The 23,459-nt window shown below is 28.7% G+C and overlaps 1 protein-coding gene across 6 annotated transcripts in view; it reads left to right on the top strand.

Annotated features, from left to right (window-relative positions):
• LOC107166433 (discoidin domain-containing receptor tyrosine kinase B-like) overlaps positions 1-23,459 on the top strand; it is a 199,843-nt gene that overhangs the window by 119,809 nt on the left and 56,575 nt on the right. The window lies entirely within an intron of this gene.

Genomic DNA, 23,459 nt, shown 5'->3' with positions numbered 1-23,459 from the left:
ACCACATCATCACTTATTATTTTGTAAAAATTACTAAAACAATCGGACAATAGACCTTGTTTACTCGTATATCCGATGTAAAACATTTTTATTTATGACTAAAACGTCTAAAACCATTAATTTTACTGAGCAGTTATTTACAAAAAAAAATGTGTACACACGTCACGGTGGTAAATAACTTATTTGAACCCATTGCTGGTATAGATATATACAACATAGAGATTGTTTATATATATACACCTAGACGCGGGTCTATAAACCTAACGATATATGTGTATGGATGGGAGTTATAGTGTAGGTACAGTATTAGATTGATCATTCCGTGAGTACCTTTGGAACGAGTGATAATAGATACGTATATATTTGTATTCCGAAAACGACATCACGGCGATCCCGCGAAATCGTGTCCTCTTGCGTGAAGTATTTTTTTATTTTTTTTTTCTATCATATAGGTATTCGTTATCTCGCTGTTTGAGACATCCTTCTCTCTTCCAGCATCTACATAAACTATTTCCCGCAATTTCCTTATTTCCAACCATCGTTTCTTATTATTATTATTGTGTGTGTGTGTGTGTGTATGTCGATATTATTCTTTTATACTAGGTAGTGTATTTTTTCGCTATTTTTCATATTATATATTGTATTATGTTCTGTGTAATTAATTATATTTCTTGTCATGTTTATTTTTCATAAAATTCAGTATTCCATTTATTAGTGTATTTTAAATAGTAACACATACTATGACAAATAAATGCAAATAATGAAGTTCTGTTCCTTGTTATAAATAATAAAAATAATATTAATGTATTATGGTTGTATACTATTATGATATTAACTATATAAATATTGAGAACTGAGAAGCGCTTATAACACAATAAAATTAGAAAATATATTTATCACATAATTCATTAAATTTTAAGTAGATTTGTGGTTTGCAATAACGTGTTTGATTTATGTTTGCGAAGTAAAATTCGTAAAAATCTAGACAACTATATTGGTTTTTCAGGTTAAAAATAAAATATTACTTGAATACAGTACTTATTGAATTATTGAAAAGAAAACATTATATATAATATATAAAACATAAATGTCTAAGTTGACACGCAAATTTTATAAATACCATACTATCAGTTAATTTATGACTGTGCCGTATACAGTACTATTGTCTACACCAAAGTCAAACAAAATGTTTCTTTTTTTACTTTTGATGATTTAGTTTGGTGTGTTGTGTAAAAGATTCGATCGATTTTGTTAAAATTTGTAAAGATTTTACAAAGGATTTTGATTACAGTGTTCAGAGAAAGTATGATATAACACTCATACTTGTATGATATATTATTTTAACATATTTTAGCATATTTTATGAAATCCTGGTAAGACAGTATAATAATAATAATATTATATTATAATAGCTAATATTATATGTGGTATATTTGTATTGAATGCTCATTTACGCGATACCAACTCTCACAAACCATAGTGACTTGAGCAATTCACACCACTCATCATCGGTATTCATGAAAATATAAAATAATCAGGGTGGTACCTATATGTGTATGTTCGTTTTATCTAATTGGTTCTGAAATCTCGTGAGCCATAATACTAAATCGATCCTCGAATGTAGTCAACAAATGCATGTTATGCATATAATAGCATATACATATACGATATTATATGCTTATGTTAGAGGTATTACATACCGAAACCGTTCAAAAAAGCTGCAGTAAATGACCGCTTATCTATTAGCACCGGACGATATGAGTGAGATGACGGCTGCACATTGCACTCCAGCAGGCAAACAATTATAAGTTAGGTACTCGCACTTAGTATGCACAGTGGACAGGAATGTTATTGGCGAAAGAGTTTGATCCTGATATTTTCATTTGGTATTCGATTTTCTAATGCGTGTGTCATTGGCCCAAATCTAATGTGTGATACGCGATACGGTAATAATTTACATATGAATCGCAAATGCGCGTTTATTGGCAGGCGATCGTCGTTCGAAAATTTAACTTAAACAAATAAATCTGAACTACGAAAGAATACTAATAATATGTTGGTACATAACAATTGATGACTGACCGAGAGAAGAACAATTTAATTTACAGTGTTTAGTTTCGTTTATCTTTAGATTGATTGCTTTTAAAATGTTTCGATATAAGCATGAATACGACTACTATAGGTTAAGTGCTTACTTATCTGTTAGAAATAGATACTGGAAGGTGTTTACCCTAAAATTTTTTGATTAACAATAATTTGTTTTGCAATGATCACTATTGTCGCATTTTGTCGTTCGCACGTCTTGAATTATATTTTAATTAACAAAAAAAAAAAAAAACAAATCTCGTCTTACGTATAGGAAGTTTTAAAAACTAGTGGCAAATAATTATTCTGTTGGATTTTTTTATTTTTGTCAAACGCACACGTCGATATTACGAATATTATATTTTTCATACAGTTTAATCAGCTTAATATTATGCCATAGGTAGTCGATTTTACGAATACCCCGCTTATTGCATAGCACCAGTGTCCCGATAAAAAATATATGCTTTAAAGATCGAAGGGGCGAGTCCCTCGACAATAAAATAATGATAATTGATCGCGCTCGAACTACGTCCTATATAGGTAAATAAACGTCCGGTGGGCTCGTCTGATTATAATCTACCTACGCGATCTGGTCCCATGAGTGAAATGGGATTCGGAGGCTGTGCGCATAACATCTCGCATATGCGCTTCATCAAAACTCCAGCGATCTATATTAATATAATATGTATAGATGTATATGATTTGATATATTTATAAGGTTCTTAGTAGCGTGCATGCCATAAATTGCGTTTTAAGCATTATTATATGCGGCCCATCACCGTAATGCAGCCGACCGTGAAACGTACACGTCAAAACGCGTAGGTATTATATATTATATTAATTAACCTCGTTTTAATACCTGCAGCGGCAACAGTATCAGTCACCCCACGTTATTATAATATACACCACCTACAGCAACAGCTGTGAGCTAAAGACGACACTGGCGAAGCCAATTTGTTATAATTAGCCATATATACGCATAATAATATTATATTGGTTTAAGACGTAATTTTTGCAAGGCTGAGGGAAAAAAACGGAAATGCCGAGAGTTTCGCTCCCGTAGCGTGATGTGTACATATATTATAATTTATATAATATTATGTCTATGCGTCATTGCATTAGCTTCTACAAAGTACATACTGTGTAGAATTTTTTTTTAAACAATAAACACTTGTTATTTAAAAAAGCATTATTGTTCATAGAAATATTTATTTTTTTCGTAATTTATGAGGTTATTATAAAACAACATTTTAGTGTATAAACTATAAAGTTATATAATTTTTTTTAAATATTTAATATTATTTTTATTGTCCGATTATTTGAGTGGTGTGGCACGTGAATACTCCGCAAAATTTTGGTCCATGACATATATATTTTTTTGATTGAAATTTCTAGCAAAATATTCAACGCAATGACGTTAATAGTCAAAAATATAATTACATTTATGTTCATAAATGGTGTTTCGTATACGACACTCAAGCCAACTCCGGCCAATGACTTATTATTAGGTAAAATAAATAGTATCAAAAACGATAGTACTTTTCTAGATAATGAGAGTTTACGGTTAAAAGAATTACCCGGCAGAGTATATGTATGTATATTATATGTATGTGTGTGTGTGGTCTCGTATATTACTGTGTACTGAAGAGATTATAATAAAACACAAAAAATACAAAGTACTTATATTATATATTATTCCGCGGGGAAAAATAACACCACATGACTTTTATTGCTACCGGTGCCGACCCGGATTTGATTAAATTAAGCGACCTTCCTGGCATTATTTCATAATTAGCAGGGACTTGGCCACGGCAACAATACAATCTTCTGACTAGCCCGGCTTAAGCACGCCTCTGCCTGCCCGCTGTTTTTAAGGTCGGGGTTATTCTACGCGTTGTGGACGGCTTCCAAAAAAAAAAAAAAAAAGTAAACAAAATAAAACTATGGAATACAAACAATAATTAACCTAGAAAAATAACACCGGAATTCCTATGCATATTAATAATGTTGTTGTATGTGTAATTTAAAATCAGATCAAATCGACTTGGCGTTTAATAAATTTGACTGACATATCATACCTAATTATGGTTATAACGCGGTTTTCGTTCTAAAGCATTAGACATATAATAGGATATGAGATAGAAATGACGAATATCCGATTTCAATAATTTGTAATTTTGCGTAGGGACATTAAATTATGAAATAAATGTACACGGAGTTACAAATGCGCGTGTCTCTAATACTTGAAATCAATACTTAAACACTCTCAAATATTTTTCAATTAAACTTGTATGCATTCATACATTATTTTTTTGTTAAATTGTAATGTTATTACGTAAATCAGGTATAATGATGTACTAAAGAATTACTAATTACGTAATGATAAAATCATTAAATTATAAATCACACTATAATATTATGTATCTATCACGCTACTTAGTATCAACGTTATTCCTGTTTATACACAATCCAATTTAATGTTGTTTGCAAATATAAATAAATATAAGCAAATAATAATTTGAAAAAAAAATTATAAATTTTTATGACACAAATTTTAAGCACTGGGTTTTAAATGAATTAAATGAATTAAAAATATTATGTTTACTATACATTCCTTATAGTGATGGGATTTTCTTAAAAACCTTTTAATTCGTAAGAATGAACTTATATTTACTTTAAACTTCACTAAAGACATCGGTTCATATTTAATTTAACGTCATTAAAAGTACATATTATAAGGTTTACCGCATAAGAATTATTATGACAATCACTTCGAGTTTGACATTTTTTTTTCTAAAATAAATTCAATTAATATAGATTATGAAATAATGAGTAAATTTGAAATAGAATGCATAATTTTGATTTTTCCTTACATAGAGATGGAGTATATCCAGTAATATATACATAGTTAGAACTAAAAGAAGTGAACTTCGTTCAAAATTAAAATAAATATGAATAATCTACAATATTAAAATGGTGTTAGGTATGTATAATAGCCACTAGGTTTAATATACCTACTATACATTACAATTAAATCTGGTGATCATAATATTTTTGCTACTTCCTATTATTGTTTATACCTAACTACTGTGTATTTTCTTTGATAATAATAATAAATCTAATAATTTTCATATAACATCTGTAAAATTGCAAGAATCGATACAAATTGTATAATAATTGTGTCATTATGCACACAAATATAATATAAACAGATTTATAGGTACTTTCTTTTTTACTAATGAATTATGTTTTTTATTTTGTAATAATTCAAATAATTTGATAATTCATTGAGATTCTTCGTCAATTTTAAAACGTATTATACATTTTTTCCAACTATTTTATGAAAACGTAAGTAAGTTAGAAAGTTATTATGATTATACAACATAAATTGGCAACTTCATATTAGTGTAATACAATGTGCATGTACTTCTTTCTCGTTAGTTATAAATTATATTCCATTCGGTGTATTTTTTAGACTCTTCTTTTTATTCTTCACATTTAATCATTGATTTATTACAAGCGTAGATTATTAAATTATTTGTATAATTATTAAGGAACGCATTGTGCATAAGAACACAAAACATGTTAGGTAAATTCGTATAATTTAATAATAAAATACATAATATATGATAATATTACAAAATATTAATTTTATTATATTATTTAAAATGGAACTATAGGCATAATATAATATATACGAATAGCTCGAATAAGTACTATTGAAAACGCAAATATATTAAAATATTACAAAAGAGTCACTCACACATGGTAAGTATAATATTATAAAAAGCGCCGGTGTATACGTCATGTGTGTTCTTTTTTCTTTTCGTTTTCACCGGTTAAACAGTATTTTCATATTTCTGCTTCTCTCAAGTCTATCATCCAATCTCATCAGCGTTTATCCTGAAAATTAATCATCCACCATACGACTACCATTCAGTTATACGCAAACTCGGTCTTGTCTTTTTATCTGATAGAAGAGTTAAAGCTAACTTACTATTTTTACACAAATTAAGTGCTAGATGTATTGATGCTCCTTCCCTACTCGTTCAAGTTGGTTTTAAGGTTCCTTTCCGTCAAACTAGGTCATCCGCTCCCTTCACTATTACTTCACATAATACCAATTACGGCAGAAACCAACCAATTGATAGGACGATGCGGCTTAGCAATGGGCGCCCTCACTTGTTTAATAGGTACTAATAAATATTTCTATTACAATTATTTACATAAACAATTTTAATTTAAAAGTCTCATTGTATCATATCATGCGCTTTGTATTATTATTATCTCCATTATTGTAATATGCGTGCAATTTCGTGTTATTTCTACTAAAATTATCTACTTGTAAAGTTGGGTAAGTGTAACACCCACTTAGGTTAATTAATATATATATGTTTATAAATTATATTGGGCTCACGGCCCGTAATAAATAAATAAATAAACATTTTCACAGCAGGACTCAATGCGGTTTCCCTTGTTCGGCGTTGTGTGTCTGTCTTGTTTGGTTGACGTTCGTCGCGTGTATAAGTATAATAATCGTCGTCTCGTCCGCACAGACTCAGCTACTAATTAGACCAGTGAATCGCGTTATATGTGTAACGAGAATATATACACCAAATACTCACACACACAGAAATGCGCGAGATCTGTGTATATATTATATATACATACATACTATTATAATACGTATTATATGCGAGTGGGTACAACGCACTTAAGATTTACCTTTACGGGAAACTGCACTTATATATATATATATATATATATATATATATATATATGGGTATATGAGGGGATGCGTTTGTGTGTGTGTGTATAGCAAAGGGACCGTATAATATGCTAACGAGTGTAGCTGGGCCACTTTGTAGACATTCGCCGCCGGTACAGTCACCGCACGGCCATCATCTTCTCTCGCTGTCGTCACCGATCTGGCACATATATTATAATATAAGATCGCATAAACCTCATCGTCGCGCGTCCCTAAGTGATATTTGGTGTAGTCGAGAGTAATTGTAAATTAGACAGCTCACGGAGTCACAATGTGTGAACCCATCATCGTTGTTTTGATACGGAAGCTTACTCACTCGCGTATACGAATAAGTAATAATTATAATAATAATATACAGGGTGACTCGCTGAGCTGAGCCTCTTATTTTTTTTTAACTAGTGTAAATATTATTTTAATAACTGATAAAATACTTGTTTGAATTTTTAATTAGAGATATGACGTTTCAAAAAAAAAGATATCAAATAAATAATTTACATCTATAAACTGTGAGGGAGAGAGGAAATATCATTTGAAAAACAGTGATCTGAATTTTCAAAGCTAAGACGCGACTAGTCTGCTTGAACAGTACAAAAATATTAATAGTCTGTAAATAATGTGGAACCTATTTAACAAGATGTGTATATATTTAAAAATTGCAAAAATCAGAATGATTTGAAGGAATGCAGCATGATCAGAGGAAATAATGGGCTGGTGAACAAAATGCGTTCGGTATATGAATCAGCCTGTATGTACGCGTAGTTGGGAGGGTGTGTTGTGCTGTCATGTCGTCGTTCAGTGACGCGCACTGCACATAATATCATCTGCACACGGAAATGTCTGTTTACGCGACACGACGACAGCTATTAGGGCCGTGGAAAAGTTTAGACGTGTGAAGGCGTCCGTCCGTCTATTCGGACGCAACAGAAACACGCGTGACCGCCGCCGAGTTTAATTTCTCGTCGACGTAGTTTGTGCACCTCTGCGTGATTTTTCGACTGATGGTGGTTGCGAAGCGGCAGTGGGTACCAAAAAAGTTATGTTGGAAACTAAAACGTTTTTTCTGTGCATAAGACCACAGATTTTGTATGACTGGGGTGGCATCGTTTCGTGTATTATTTTTTTTTTTTTTTTTGAGTGGTCAGGTATAAGTGTCTGTAGTGGGTAGGTATTTATTATATATAATATATATATTGTAGTGTGCGAGTTATTGTGACGTACGTACCTAGGTATATTATGTACGTTGTATATTAATATAATTATGTAGGCATACAAACGTATATGACGGTGAAAGAAAGGGTGAGGGAGAGAAACTAAATTATTACCCCGATGAGTCTGCAGTGTATTTTACCTTCCAATTATTGCAGGTAACTGCAACTATATTATATCCCGTACAAAGGTAAAAAAATATATACATTTTTTAAACGAACTCTCCGCGATATTCATTCGAAATTTAATTCGTTTATTTGTTATATTTTATACCTTCGTCTGCATTATACTCGTTCGACTACAAATTATATAGTCGTACGGGGTTGAAACGTACAATAATATCATTGTATCGCAAGCTTGTATGTGTATGTATTTATTATTCATTTTCAATTGAATAAATTATGAATTAATATCATATTATACCAGCTACTTCGGCTACACGGCTCTTCTCGATTTCACATGTTGAAATTTTAAATAATAATAGCAACCGTTATAAACCTAGTGTCGGCTATATTATGATAAATAAATCATCCGGGTACCACCTACCTACAACCCGAGCCGCATAATAAAATAAACATACCTATTTATACATATATATATATATATATATATAATACGTATCGACTGTATTATATAGGCCAATGTAGGACCGCCCTGTACGAGACAATGAAACGATATTGTATAATATATGGGTCTAAATTGTCTCTTTGGATTTACGTGTACGTAATGAGAAGTAATAATCTATTTTTAAAACTTCTAATAACTTCACCTTTGCAGAACATAATATGTCAATATCGCGGTGTACTAAAATTAATTGGTAATGAATATTATAATATTATAATGGTTTTGCATTACGTTACATTGTGTGTTTTATCGTAGTCATTCTACAATGTATACAGCACTATGGGTAAAATATATATATCACTGAATATGAGATACTCTTTGGAAAGCTGAAATATACTCGTCAAAAATTCAGTGGCTGTTGTGACGAGGGGGGAGATATTTCTAAATAAAAAATATCTTTTCATACTCGGGTATGCACATTGAGTTATTGTGTTTTAAACATAAAAATATATTATATAAATTATATAAACACAAAATATTATAATATAGGAAAAAAATCGCATTCTAGATGAGTGCAAAAACGTATACCATGGATATAAATTGTTTTTTCCTATATTATAGATATTCTTTTCGACATAGGTACTATTATAGTTATGACGACGCAGCGTAATCAAAATTGCACTTCACCCCTTTTGTACCGTGTACCTCATTCATTTCAAATGATAAAATATATAATAACGAATATAAAATTAATGGCAGACGACAGTAATACATAAGATAGTTTATGATTTTATTAAACCATTTTTAAGTATTATTTTTTCTGAATTATTAATAACTCAAAAACTATTCATTGAAATTTTGATTTAGATACGTCATCATTGTTTTCAAGGAAATCATCCGCTAAATAATTTGCAGTAAAAAGAGCAGAGGAGTTCTCATTTGAATAATATAATTTGTATCACAATAGAACCTTCCTCAAATTGTGAAAAATTATCAGAAATTTGAAAATATGATGTTATGTGTAGAAATTCTAAGAGTCAGACTTTATATAAATGTAATATTTGTAATATTAAAGGTAAAATAGGGGTGAGCAAGCTTTAAAATGTATTCTTTATATAAATATTAAATTATATTATACATATACCTATATATATATATATATATATATATATATATAGCATCTCAGTGAAACATTGTATAGTCTGTATAACTATTATATAATATGAATGGCATAATATCATATAATATATAGGTGTATAATTCGAACTTATACTTACCGGAGAATTATTTCTATTTACATTTTACATAAACGATTTTGGTCGTTCACTGTGCATGAACTCAATACTCTGCTGCAGGCTAAACACACTGGCGCGTACAGTAAACTATTTTGCTATGTTTAAAATGCCTGTTGAATAGGCTGATTAACTGAATAAAATCCCAGGGATTGCATTGAGCAATGCGTTTACTAACCCTTCCCCGCATACTCTTTCAATCATTCTGACCCATGCATACGTCATCCGGTCATTGCTGTCACCGCCACCATTTTCCGAAGCTTTTGCACTTTAATTATCAGGGATAATATTATTCATGTATAAATAGAGTGCGGTTCACGTATTATAAATATCATATTATTTTCCAATGCCGTCTGTTCAAATAAAAAGTGTTCAATACATTTCATTAGTTTTTTTTTCTAAATAAACAATGGTTTATCAAAACAGCTTATTATGATCAAAGGTCAAATTTTATTCAATCCAGAATCATAAATTGATAGTTTATAGTTGTAAGTCAACATTAACGACGTTAGATATAAGTTAATAATTATCAAACAGTATACTTATATACTTCTAATAGTTTAATGTTAATATTTTTAATAACCCGTAAAAAAGAAGTCAATTTTTTTTCATAATTATCACCTAGTTAACAAAATATGGATTTCAAAATTTCTAAATTTTTGTTTGAATCTATTTTATTACTCCAATTCTATCAGACACCGTATACGTAGTGGCTTATAACATTATAGTTTTCATTAGATAAATATAGTTTTTAAAATTTTTTTTTAAAATCATTTTGTACAGCGTGATTAAAAAAATAATAATAATGAATCAATTGTTCTTATTACGGCAGTTACAGGTATTATGAGATAATTATACATATATCAGTGGAAAAACTGTATTATTATGTTTATTATATTTTGAATATTTCAAAACAATTCATAATAATAGTAATAATTATTATGTACTTGATAACGAATAGGCATAACGCCTTGTAAAATACGTTTTTATATTTAGTTATCATAATATGAAGACTACTTAGACTTTAATTATTACATATTGTACATGTTTTACTATAATAACACTTAAAATTGCAAAGTTTGTCTGCTATTCTTCACTTCAATCTATTTGTTTACCAAAAGTTCATAAATAAGTATATACATTATACAAGTATATTTATTATCCGTCAATTTTACGTACCTATATAACTATTAACTATTAATTATTATTGTTATTATAATGCTTTTAAAATGTCCATAATAAAATAAATAGGGAATAATAAAGTCATCGTCTATATTTTATTTCTTCGTCCAAAATTTTACAATAATGAATGATAGTTATACATACTAAATTGCATGAAAAATATCACCCAAAAGTTAAATTGTTTGTATTTGTGGTTCAAATTTCTCGATGAGGACCAAATTGACTGGGTATGTGAACATTATTTCCTGTGACCTGTATATTCAACATTCGTGAGTATGCATGTCAAGTGGCAATGACAGTGATATTTTTAAATGAAAATTTAAAATAATAATATCCGATAGGCTGTGGTATAATATATAATTTTATAAAATACTAAAATATTTTGAATAATTTAATATAAATATATAACTAAACTTATCTGACAAGAAAGAACAAATTGTATTTAGAAAAATACATAAAAGACTGCCTGTTTAACAGTTTGCCTATATTGAAACAGGATAAATACCTATCATACATTTTGTTATTGTTTACTGTTGGATGTAATTAAAAGGAAAATCATAAAGTAATAATTAATAGTTATAGTTATAAATAATTATATGACATTATTTTCCTTAGCTAATTTTAATAGTTTTTATGAAATTATCATTTATTTTATTAATATTAATTATTTACAGACCTACATTATTAATTCTTGTACATAATATAGTAATTTACAAATAATTATAACCTACATAATAACCACTACTGTATAGGTAATATCATTGATTAAGTATATTAACATGGTCACTAAGGAAAGTTTCAATTGCCATATTATTATTGTCCATGATGGTTTTGTACGATCGACCTAATCTTGTAATATAGTATGATCATTAAAATTAAAATATTCATCACAAAGTTTATAAATTGAAAATATCGTGTTAGATGATAATACCATTATATGTACTACGTATGCAACACCGTGCAGTCTCAAAAGTATAATCTAAGTATAACGAGGGTCCATCTCGAACAGTCTGATGTAATAACACTTATACATAAATAATGACGTACAAAGCAGTGGGTGTTTTGAAAGATGAACGTATATAACGTGGTGGTTACTTGATCATCTACAAAGGCAAACTAAGAGAAGCTAAAAAGAGGTAGGTAGATATCTTATTAAAAAAAGAAAATATATTTTCATTCACTCTTCTTCGGTCAAATACTATTGAACCGACACTGTGGCCTGTGGGTATTCATTATAGGACAGTCCCTGCTAACATTATATTATAATGTTATACGTATAATATTTATTATTAATAACATAATACAATATTATTATAATGATAATATGGTCACGTGAGGGCACTATAGTTTTACGTCCGCTCCGATACGACGACAACAACCGTGACTGTTCGGAGCGCGTTCGAAACTTCTAGGGCACGACAAAACTTTGGTTTTATCCGGTATAACCACTGCTTATCCTACTCTCATGTCACGACGATTCGATGGTAAGTATTCTGTGTGTTGGTGGGAATGATATGGGTAGGCGGGTATTCGAGTAAACTATACTATATATGTGTTGAAATACCTCAGACGCTAATAATATAACAATATATTATACTAGGTATCATAATAAGGTACATAACCGGTGTAGATGATTTGTGTAAGTTATAACTAAACACGCAGTTATTTTCTCGGTATTTACAAAATTCATTTATATCTGAATAAAAAATGTTTTTATAATTTTAAGTTATTACAATAGGAACGTCGTTTTTGAATAAAGCCTTATTTTTTACTATCCTGAATATTGTCAAAATGTTTGAAGTTCTTAATTTTCAAATGACGACATAAGCATATTATACTTTTTCAATTTCTCAATCCTGAGCAGAATATTTTTCTGAGAAGTTATTTGCCTTTTAATATGATATTGAATTGGGTATATAATAATATTATTTAGAGGTAGTGATGAGTATTGTGTGCACGAATGTTTTTAGCAATCCATATTGAGGAGTGTCATGACACGAAATTGACGATATTCATCCGACAAGTAATTTATGCGATACAAGTTGAGTTATAACAACTAATATTGCAATTTTAACGTTTCAACACGACGTGTACCATTTGTTTCAATTCACGTAATTTTATCTTATCTTATTTTTTTTTCAATGAACAACTCTCAGATCGTCTTTCCAAAAATGTTTAATTTGAATAATGGAATGATATTCGGTATCTACTTAAGTCCATTGCGAGTTTTGAAAAAATATACATAAATACACGTATACTAGCGTATTTTATAGTTATCTTTAATAGTAAGATATCGCGGTATTTATTCAGTCGGGTAAAGGTTTATCATAATCACGGCCTACAGCTGCGCATAACCAATGTATTACATTTTTACTAGGTACAAAGGCTATTATAATCGGCTTATTACGCTGATGGGATACTTATTTTTATAATAATAGCACTGCATTTATAATTTATTACACTTTACTACTATTAGCAAGAGAAATTATATACATTTTATAATGTATCATGAATTTAATTTGTCGCATGAAATAAATAATACTTATAATATCAACTAATAAATCTGAAGTCTGTAGGAAGCTTACAATTTCTTTTATTATTATAAGACTATTCATTATTTATTTTAACTTTTATAATATTTATTGTCGAATTCAGAATACTAAAATCATGAATAATTATGATTTATACTCAAAAATTAATTTAAATTAATTTTTCTTTATTTGAAATTCAAATTATCTATTTATTTTATTTTATCTGACACAGCTTTATATTAAATTTTAAAACAATCATTGACAAACGATAGTGAATAACGAATATTTTATTTAGTTTTTGGCTAGATTTTTCAACATGATTTTGTATTATTCTTTTAGAACTCTTGCTTGATTATTGTCCCTCTATAGCATAGATTCAAGATTGTATGATCAAAAATAAATACCTAATTATTGTTTTTTATTTTTTAAAGATAAAAACATTTAATTCTAATACTAATAATTATTAATGTAAATGCCAATAATAAAAGTGATATTTTCAAAATAAGTTAGATGCCTATAATATATAAACTTATAAAATAGTCAATTCAATTATATCCTAAATCTGAAATGATTTTGTTTTTTTTTAAATAAATAGAAATTGTAATAGAAATATAATATTTTATCGTTAGGTTTTGAGAAAAAATAATTTGATATAACTGATATAATATTATACTTATTCATGGAATTTTATTATTTATATATTTTCTCTTCGAGATAGACATTTAGGTTTTAATCTTTTGTATTTAATACGATTTTAATACTTGACGCTGGTCGCTGAAGATAAATTATAAACAATTGTGAGATAGATAAATTGCTTTTTTTTTAATAGGTTCCATATAAATTTGAAATTGATTCTTCAATCATTCTACTAAGTAAAAAAGTACATGGGTATTAAATGCGTTTTTATTCAATGATAATAATGACATTATACTTCGTATAAACATAGTAATAATATGTATAATATAATATAATATCTGTATACATGAGAATATTATATTCATATCATAAACATTCAATTAAACTTGTTCATAGCTTCGGGTGAAATGAAAGTAAGTCTTCCAAGCAAGTTGAGCTTATTCAGCTGGTATGTTCGGGTTATTGTTTTTTTTTTCCAAAATAAAAATTCTACCATATATCCTGTAGGTAAACAGCAAATAGAAATAAAAATAACTCTAGAGAGATCGTGTGTGATATATATATATATATATATATATATAAAAAAATTTTAAAGTTTTTAATATACATGAGTATGCCAATGAAATGAAAAATATTTAAAACCCAAACAGTTTTTTTTTAATGTATATATATACTTCTGTGTACATATATATACGTATATTTATATATTATATATATACGTATATTTATTATTTAAATATATGTATAGATTCATACAATATTTTTTTCATACTCATTCTGTCATTAACGTCGCTTCAGTGAGTTTATTTATCGACGGCACTTACGCAAGTGTCCTGTGCGCATATTGAATACCTGCTGCATATGCCTGCTTCTTTTAAATAATTATGTTTGTAAACATCTACACGTATTTTATTATTATTACTATATATTTTGTTCGTAGACCTCTATATATATATAATACATAATATACATTCAAACATTTATGTTTATAATAAGAGTGGATGTGTGGTGGTGGCATTTGTTCGTCGGACGCCTGAGCGAAAATGCAAATGCAAATGCAACACGAATTTGCCATTAAAATCACCGTACAGACGTTCACACGTGGGCACACCAACTAAATAGGCCCGAGAAAGAGAGGAATGCGTCGTATTATAATATGCGTATACTATTTTACCCGCGATATGCGAACGATATTGTGCATAAGTAAGTAAGGAAGGGTATTTAGGATGATATCGATAAAACCTCGCCCGGAAGTCTGGCACTGTTATTGTTATACTATTACATTTAACATAATATTCATCAAGAATTAAAGGCCACGCCGAAGATTGTTTTGGTACGACCTTAATTTCTAATGAGATTTCTGTTTATAAATTGGTTAACATTATAATTGACATTTGCAATTAAATACAAGCATGGTTATAAAAAAATATTCTTGTAATACAATGCTCCGACGAAAAAAATAAATTAAAAGGAAATACATTAATAATTGGATGGAGCTATAACTAAAAAATTGTTGGCAGTTATTATCATAATATGACATTTGAATGGGATAAACATTGAGATCATGTGTCTAATTTTAAGTGCTTTCCTTGTTTTATAAATATTTTAAGCTACGAATTATTTGGGAAATCTACGATTGGACGTAACAAGCCTGCTTCTTTTTAACTGTAAAACGCTCGTTCCTCGGTACACGTGAGAACAATGAGCATACTATAAGTATGTAATTCTAATTGCACATTTATAATTGCGTCGATAAATATTATTGTGTCGGTAGTTAAATAGTCAATAATCGCACGAAATCGCGTTTTATTTTATTTTAATTTAACAACACACGCCATATATATACCAGAAATATTAGAGTAACCTATATATATATATATATATATATCATCTCGACGTACCTATATAAATGTTACCACATACAATTGCAAAGGCTATCGCTGAAATATTCGCCACGGCAAAGAGAAGCTAATGAACTACATACTCACATAAATTTTAACAATATCGTCAAATACCGACACCGACTACTGCACCAGTATTATTTTAACATTCACCACTATCGTCTCATACGGAGCTCACACATGCAAATCAAGTTTTGACGGTGGCGCGTGCTCGGGCGACCGTGTAAATAACCGCCACATGTCTCGTGGATAACAATAACGACGGCGAAAACCAAAGCAACGATGTGCGGGCGCTAGGTTAGGCATTGGAAACCGTTCGGCGGATAAGCCCTGACATTATACACGCGGTGGAGCGGAGATTTATATAATATATTATTAAGCCAACCGCTGGAAAAGATAATAATAGGATTCTGAGGAAGAACCCACGATATGTATATAATAATATTATTTTGTATAATATCTTCGTGTGCTCAGAGTAAGGTGTAACACATGCCCATATCGGTTTATATATATATGTGTGTGTGTGTGTATTTCATTATAATATTATAGACGGTGCAATATCGATGCATATATAGTATAACATAATATATAATAACTATATAGATAGATAGTAGTAATCCGTTTTATCTTTGCTAATAATTATTATTATATTTTAAAATATGCTGATACCTTTTGTACAAGTATTTCGATCGATCATCGCCATAATATTTTTGATTAATTAAATTGAAATATTTGAACAAAACAAGACTAATACTCTTGAGAAATATTGACAGTATATAACGATATTAATTGTCACCACTATTTTCAGTTCTTTAAATTTCCCAAAACTATAACAACTGTTTTTAACTTATGTACCCATGTCTTAGGCATTGGAATATAATGAAATTATTCAGACTTGACTTGTCTTACTCAAACGCCCTTTAAACTCTCTATCATCTAGTAAATAATTGTATACATACATATTATGATATGTAATATAATACACTGTATATGTATCATATTATAATTTATGCAGTTTAGAATTTTTATGCAACTGTACCGTCTCATCGAATGTGTACAATGATATGCCTGCCTACGAAATATTATTTTTCCAAAAATCTATACATAACATTATGGCATAGTGTACATTCCCGTGTATACAGTATACTATGATTATTATTTTATACAAAATATTATTTATTTATTTAAAAAATGGTTTTAAAACTTTAATTTATACAATTATTTAGTCATACTTTTTCAATCAAAATAAGATGTCTAGTACTGTAAAGTAATCACTTTCGCGCATTACAAAGTATATAAAACTAAAACTCTACAATTCATCCACATACATAAAGAAAAACATTTTACGCACAGTTGAAGATTGATGTTTCAAAATAAAAAATACCTAGGGAATTTTTTTTTAACTGTTTAGTTCTTTAGCTTCGCCTTCTCTACAAAACACGTAGATTGTACCTATGTCTGTATATTTCGACAAATTTCTCAGCGACATTATTTTATGGTTGACCCTAAATCTTATGTACTCGAGATTATATTACACGACACTATTTGATTTATAAAGCCTGCACGACCAATGATGGAGTTCTAGGCTGAATCTGAATTCGTTCTAAAAAATTAAATCTCAATATTTTTGCACGCATTTAGTTTACAATTAATTTCCTATTTTTATTTAATAATATTTCACAAAATTTACGTAAATGTATATTAATTAGACATATTATAAAAAAATGCATAAAAATGTTTACCAATATCTATTAAAGTAAATGTAGATAGTCTTTATTTTGCAAAACGGGGAAAAAATTTAAGTATCACCTTAAAATGTAGAAACCAATTCGGATTCACCTCTTTTAAAAACCAGATAATCATTTTATCCATATAATATGCTTCAAACTCTTCGTAACAACACTTGATCCAATTAGAAAATCTCAGAACCAATTATTATACAATATTAGTGTTATTCACTTGTGTTTTCTACATTATCATGATTATTTATTGGTGATAAACGTAATAATGCTAATTTATTTTGTTTCAATATTTTATTATAATTTTAATCTACAAATATATAAGTTTAGAACAAAATCTATTTACATTTTATAAATTTAAAACGATTTTTGTAAAGCTTAAGAAATTTCATTTCATAAAACATTAAGTTATACTATTATACGCCATCAATCATAACAATAATTAGAGTAACATCAAACGATATAATATCATACACAACTTATCAATTTATTTTATTTTGCATTAATATGCATAGTATCACTTGTGTACTTTCACAAAGACGACACTAATAAATAATAATAATACATATATTATGTTACATACATAGAATATGTGTTTGTGTATGTTTTAGATGTATAATTAATTGTATTATATAATTATAACTAATGAAGAATTTGAAAACCGGGAAAACTTAAATTAATACCAACGAAAAAAATTTCCAAGTTATTCTCTTTGTAGCATGCGTTTTTTTCATTTTCGTAATTATTTACCTTTGTGGGATTTTGACTGCGTAACATTCCATTTTCAAATAATATTGCTTCAAGTTGTTATTATTGTCACGTATTTTTTTAGTCATATTAGTCACAACGGTCGAAAGCCATCTGAATGAAACCAAGAAACGTCGTGCTATATTCAGTGTATTCATAATAAGCAGAGATAAGACATTTGATTAAGTATTTATTACGCTGAAATCTTGAATAATTAATATTTACGAAAGGGTAAAAAAAATATGAACACTTAGCATTTTAGTCCCCGAGAAAACTTAGCAGTCCCAATGCACGGCGGCAGCAGTAACAGCGAGTAATCACATGTTTTATTTATAAGATATTAAAAATTAAAAAAAAAATATATGATAATGCCCTTATTATACCGAATTTTGTGAATAATCGCACCAATAAAACCAACGTAATACTCGACTATTATAAAAGCAAAAGTATGTTTATGAATACACAAATATTGTATCATTAATATTGAAGCAATTCGTATACCTATGGCTGACCAAAGTTATGAGGACACACGAACGTTATTTTATTTAGTTTTTACTTCGGTCTAGGCGCACCTATATTCTAAGTACACACAAACTTTAACTGGACACTATATTATGTTATTATAATGACATAATATACCTACTCGTAAAATACCAAAACATGCACATATATGAGGGCAGAAGTTGTGCGTCTCGTTGTAATAGTGTTGCACGCACGCACATCGTTGACTGGGCAAACTTAATGTAAAAATCATACAGTTTATACAATGCACTGTGAACGATATATAAACGATATATAAAAGCAACATCGAAGAGAAGTACTCCTACAGCTCTTTATGTTGCCTTTATTGAACTCCTCAAACCTTTTGTAACCCGGCGTTAAAATAAAAATACGTCTGTGTGTTCTATTAGATTGTTTACGTCATTAATGCACAGGTATAGTATGTGATAATACAGCCGCTGACTTCTGCGATGGGCATTATTCGCCTGCAGCTATGCACTTAATATTATATGTTGCTGCAAAAATGTACCAGAAACGCGTCAATTTCGCATAGTAATAATAATCGAATTTACACATAATTTTATAGGATCGTACTGAAAACCTTTTGGAGTAAGTCTCTTATCGTGCACACACACACACACACACACACAAACACACACTACAACGTATCGTGTTTATGGTATGGCTAACTGCGCACGTCACATCGCGTTTTACGAACAAAATTGAATCATTCTCCGCGTATGATGACAATATGCGTGTAGTGCATGATCGTACATACAATAATAATATGTATGCGGTGCGTCGCACGTGTGTCTTCGGGTGAAAATTCTACGTCAAAATTATGCTATTTGATACTTTTACTCGGCAGGGTATATTCGTTTTGTGCGAATTCAGCGCATTAAAATTAAATTACAAAAATTTCCGATCACACTCGCGCTTATCCCATTATATTATTCTTTTTTTGGTGACAGATAAATTCATTCACACTTCATTCCTTTTCCCTCAATCTCACTCTTTTTATCTCCGTGTCACCCCCTCTCATCGAGTTGGCATGAACGAGTATAGGAGCGTTTTTAGAAAACTCGATTTAAAACACGTACCTATATGTGACTGTATCGTGTATGTACATAATAATAGTGTGTACAGTTCAGTAGCGTGTAATGCAGTGTATAGCTGATTTGCGTGTACGCGATCATGTCCTACAAATAAAAAAAAAAAGGAAAATATTAAATAAAATATTAAAAAATATTGCACATGCCATACGGATCGTTAAAAAAAACATATTTTGTCGTCGGTACTCTATTCGTACCGTACTCGTGTAATAAGCGAAGGCACGGGTCCAAAAATCCAACATCTACCTACCCGTCATAAATATATACATATCTTATATATTATAAATATTGTATATTATATAATAATGTAACATTGTTAACAGACATATAATTGTATTATTATATTGCATACACGTGGACGCGTAGTTAGCATAATACAGCGATCGGCTATATTAGTATAACGTGTCACATAAAATATATTATACAAGGGACCTATACTTGAGAATATCGGAAACGTGGGTTAAGTTAGGATTAGATGAGGTCGGGTCATGAGCACTAATTGCAGGGCAGGGATGGCCGAAAATTACTAAAGTGTTGGTACGTCACTGAGACGAGGAGTCAGATAAATGTTTTGGGACGGATTCAAGTATATTATTTTATCATTTATTTATAATTTTGAACTTTTATTCGTTTAATATAATGTATAATGAATAAATTATATGATGTATATTCAATGCATATTATTATTAAACATTGTAAATAATGGTAGGAATATTATAATATAAATTAAACAACGTTAAAAACATAAAGCTTGAAGGTACAAAATAGTAAATACATATTTATTGGCCGAAAAATTATATGAAATATTAGTATAATGTATACCTGCATTCAACGTGAATATGACAAGTGTCGATATCAATTACCTTAATGCAGGAAAAATGCATTAACATAAATGATATTAAGCCAAGTTTAAAACATATATTTTAATAATTTATTACTTTTGTAAAAATATAAGACAGAAAAAATTATAGAAACGCACATTTTACTTATTTTTTTTCCAAATAACAATTTTTATGACACCATTGTCAATCATAAGTCATAACAAAGGTAAATAAAAGTTATTATTTTTAATTGATATATTTTGAGCTTGTAATTTGTTTTATATTTGTAAATTAAATTAATTTATTTTTGACAGTAAGCTTTACATTCAATCGTTAATTAACTAATTAATTGTTGTCCATTTGTCATTGTTTAGACAATAATTATTATAGTTTTAATGATAATTATTGTGGACTTCATATTCTAAAGGGTCTCTGTAGTGAATAATCACGAAACTAGCAGTTACCCGAGAGCATATTTTTATAGTTCATAATATCATAGGTACTCACACAAAATTAAAGTTTAAAATGTCACCGTCTAAAACTTATTTGACTTTAAACTTAACGAAAAATGTTTTATTTTCATTTTTGTTATTAATAAATAATGAGTCTTAATTGGATCTTGGGCATTGTGTTTTATATTATAATACTTTATAACTAGTTTTGGTGAATAATACTAAGTGTGATAAATTAAATACATTTAGAAATGAAAAAAAACAAAGACATACATTTTAGAATAAAAATACTATAAATGTGTATTTTTGACTAATTTGTTATACCTATATAATCTATATAATATGTCATTAAATTTATTTACAATATTTTTTAAAACTAAACGGGTTCAAATTTAAAATAAATATAAGATTAAATTAAAATTAAATTTACTAATAACTTAAAAAATATCGCGTGTACGTATATTCATCAAAAATATTGATTTTAAATAATTTTAAATTTAAAGTATTTAATTTAATGAAGGAAATAAATTAAATTGTTTTTAATATAATTCTTATATACACTAGGCAAAAACTATTTCTGTGCTTTTAAATTGTTTACTTTGTGGTAGTTAATATCGTGACATTTAGAAAAACTGTATAATTTTTTATAAAAGAAACAATCTATTCAAAATATATATAAAATATATATTTTTTTTACATACATTTAACATTTTAATGTTTGAGAAAATTTGATTGTTAGCGTATGATTTTAAATTATAAATAAAATTTATTATTATTCATGTTTTATAAACAATTAGATGAATAATATTATAATTATTAGTAAACAGTGTAATGTATTCAAAATACAATGTCGTTTTTTATGCCTGTATTTTATACTTTTGTTCTTCATACAATGAAGACAACTTTCTTCTCTGCTATAGAATTTATGAAAATAAACCTGACCTATATTTAGTTTGGTATCCCGATGAAAATGTGGTTTTAAATATCCTACAAATTATAATGAATAGTTTTAACATAATAATATGCCATTGTTATATGGACACCGTTATGTTACTGGTGTTAAATGCATTTCATTGAAAAGAAAACATTATAATATAGTTACTTTGAATATGTACAAGTGTATAACTCATAATAAATGCTACTTGTACGATATAATAATGTATTAATTTGAAAAAAAATTTAAGCTGTTAGTAGTGAGCTGTGCATTGAAAAAAATATAAAAGACTGTTTTAATACGAACACAAAAACCGTTTTAATTCTTTAGTGAATCACACAACATATTATATAGTGAGATATATTTTTTACAATTAATATTCATTATCTGGGCCAAATTTCGTGTTATTCGAAAAATGTTTTATATACATAGTTAAATAGAATTTAAAATAACACGACATTTTCCAGTGGCGTTTTTAATTTAATTACAATTCATAATTTTAAGCGACATAATATACATTAGTTATGAAACCACACAATTTCACCGATTTTCACTACTCATAAATGGTATATATGTTTTAAATTTCCAAAGCATGCATAAAATAGTATAATTACTCCGTGTAATATGCCCATGGAATTTGATACACGCCAAAGAATTTATTGAATTATTACATGCTACCTTGATGTGCAAATTACGTGCGTTTGGTTATTTTTGTGCGTTCGCTGAAAAACTTTTTGACAAAATCGACCAACAGTCGGTTGGCTGCGTATTATTATTACAATGAATACCACAGCGGAGGTTCGGATATAACTGCTAAAATAATTTAATTAGAAATAATTTAATTATACGGGATATAATATCACGATAAGCTGATTAATATTCGGTTTAATTCGCAATAAATTCAATGAAAGGAGCTGTACGGGATATTATTGGAAGAATGTTCTAACAGCAATACATCTGTCACTGTGATAGTTCTCTTTGTGTGATC

Source organism: Diuraphis noxia, unplaced genomic scaffold, assembly GCF_037042655.1.
Source record: "Diuraphis noxia isolate RWA-SAM2 unplaced genomic scaffold, SU_Dnox_SAM2 contig0002, whole genome shotgun sequence".
NCBI lineage: Eukaryota > Metazoa > Arthropoda > Insecta > Hemiptera > Aphididae > Diuraphis > Diuraphis noxia.
Note: the sequence above shows the minus strand (reverse complement) of the source record. Positions and strands in the feature narration are given on the sequence as shown.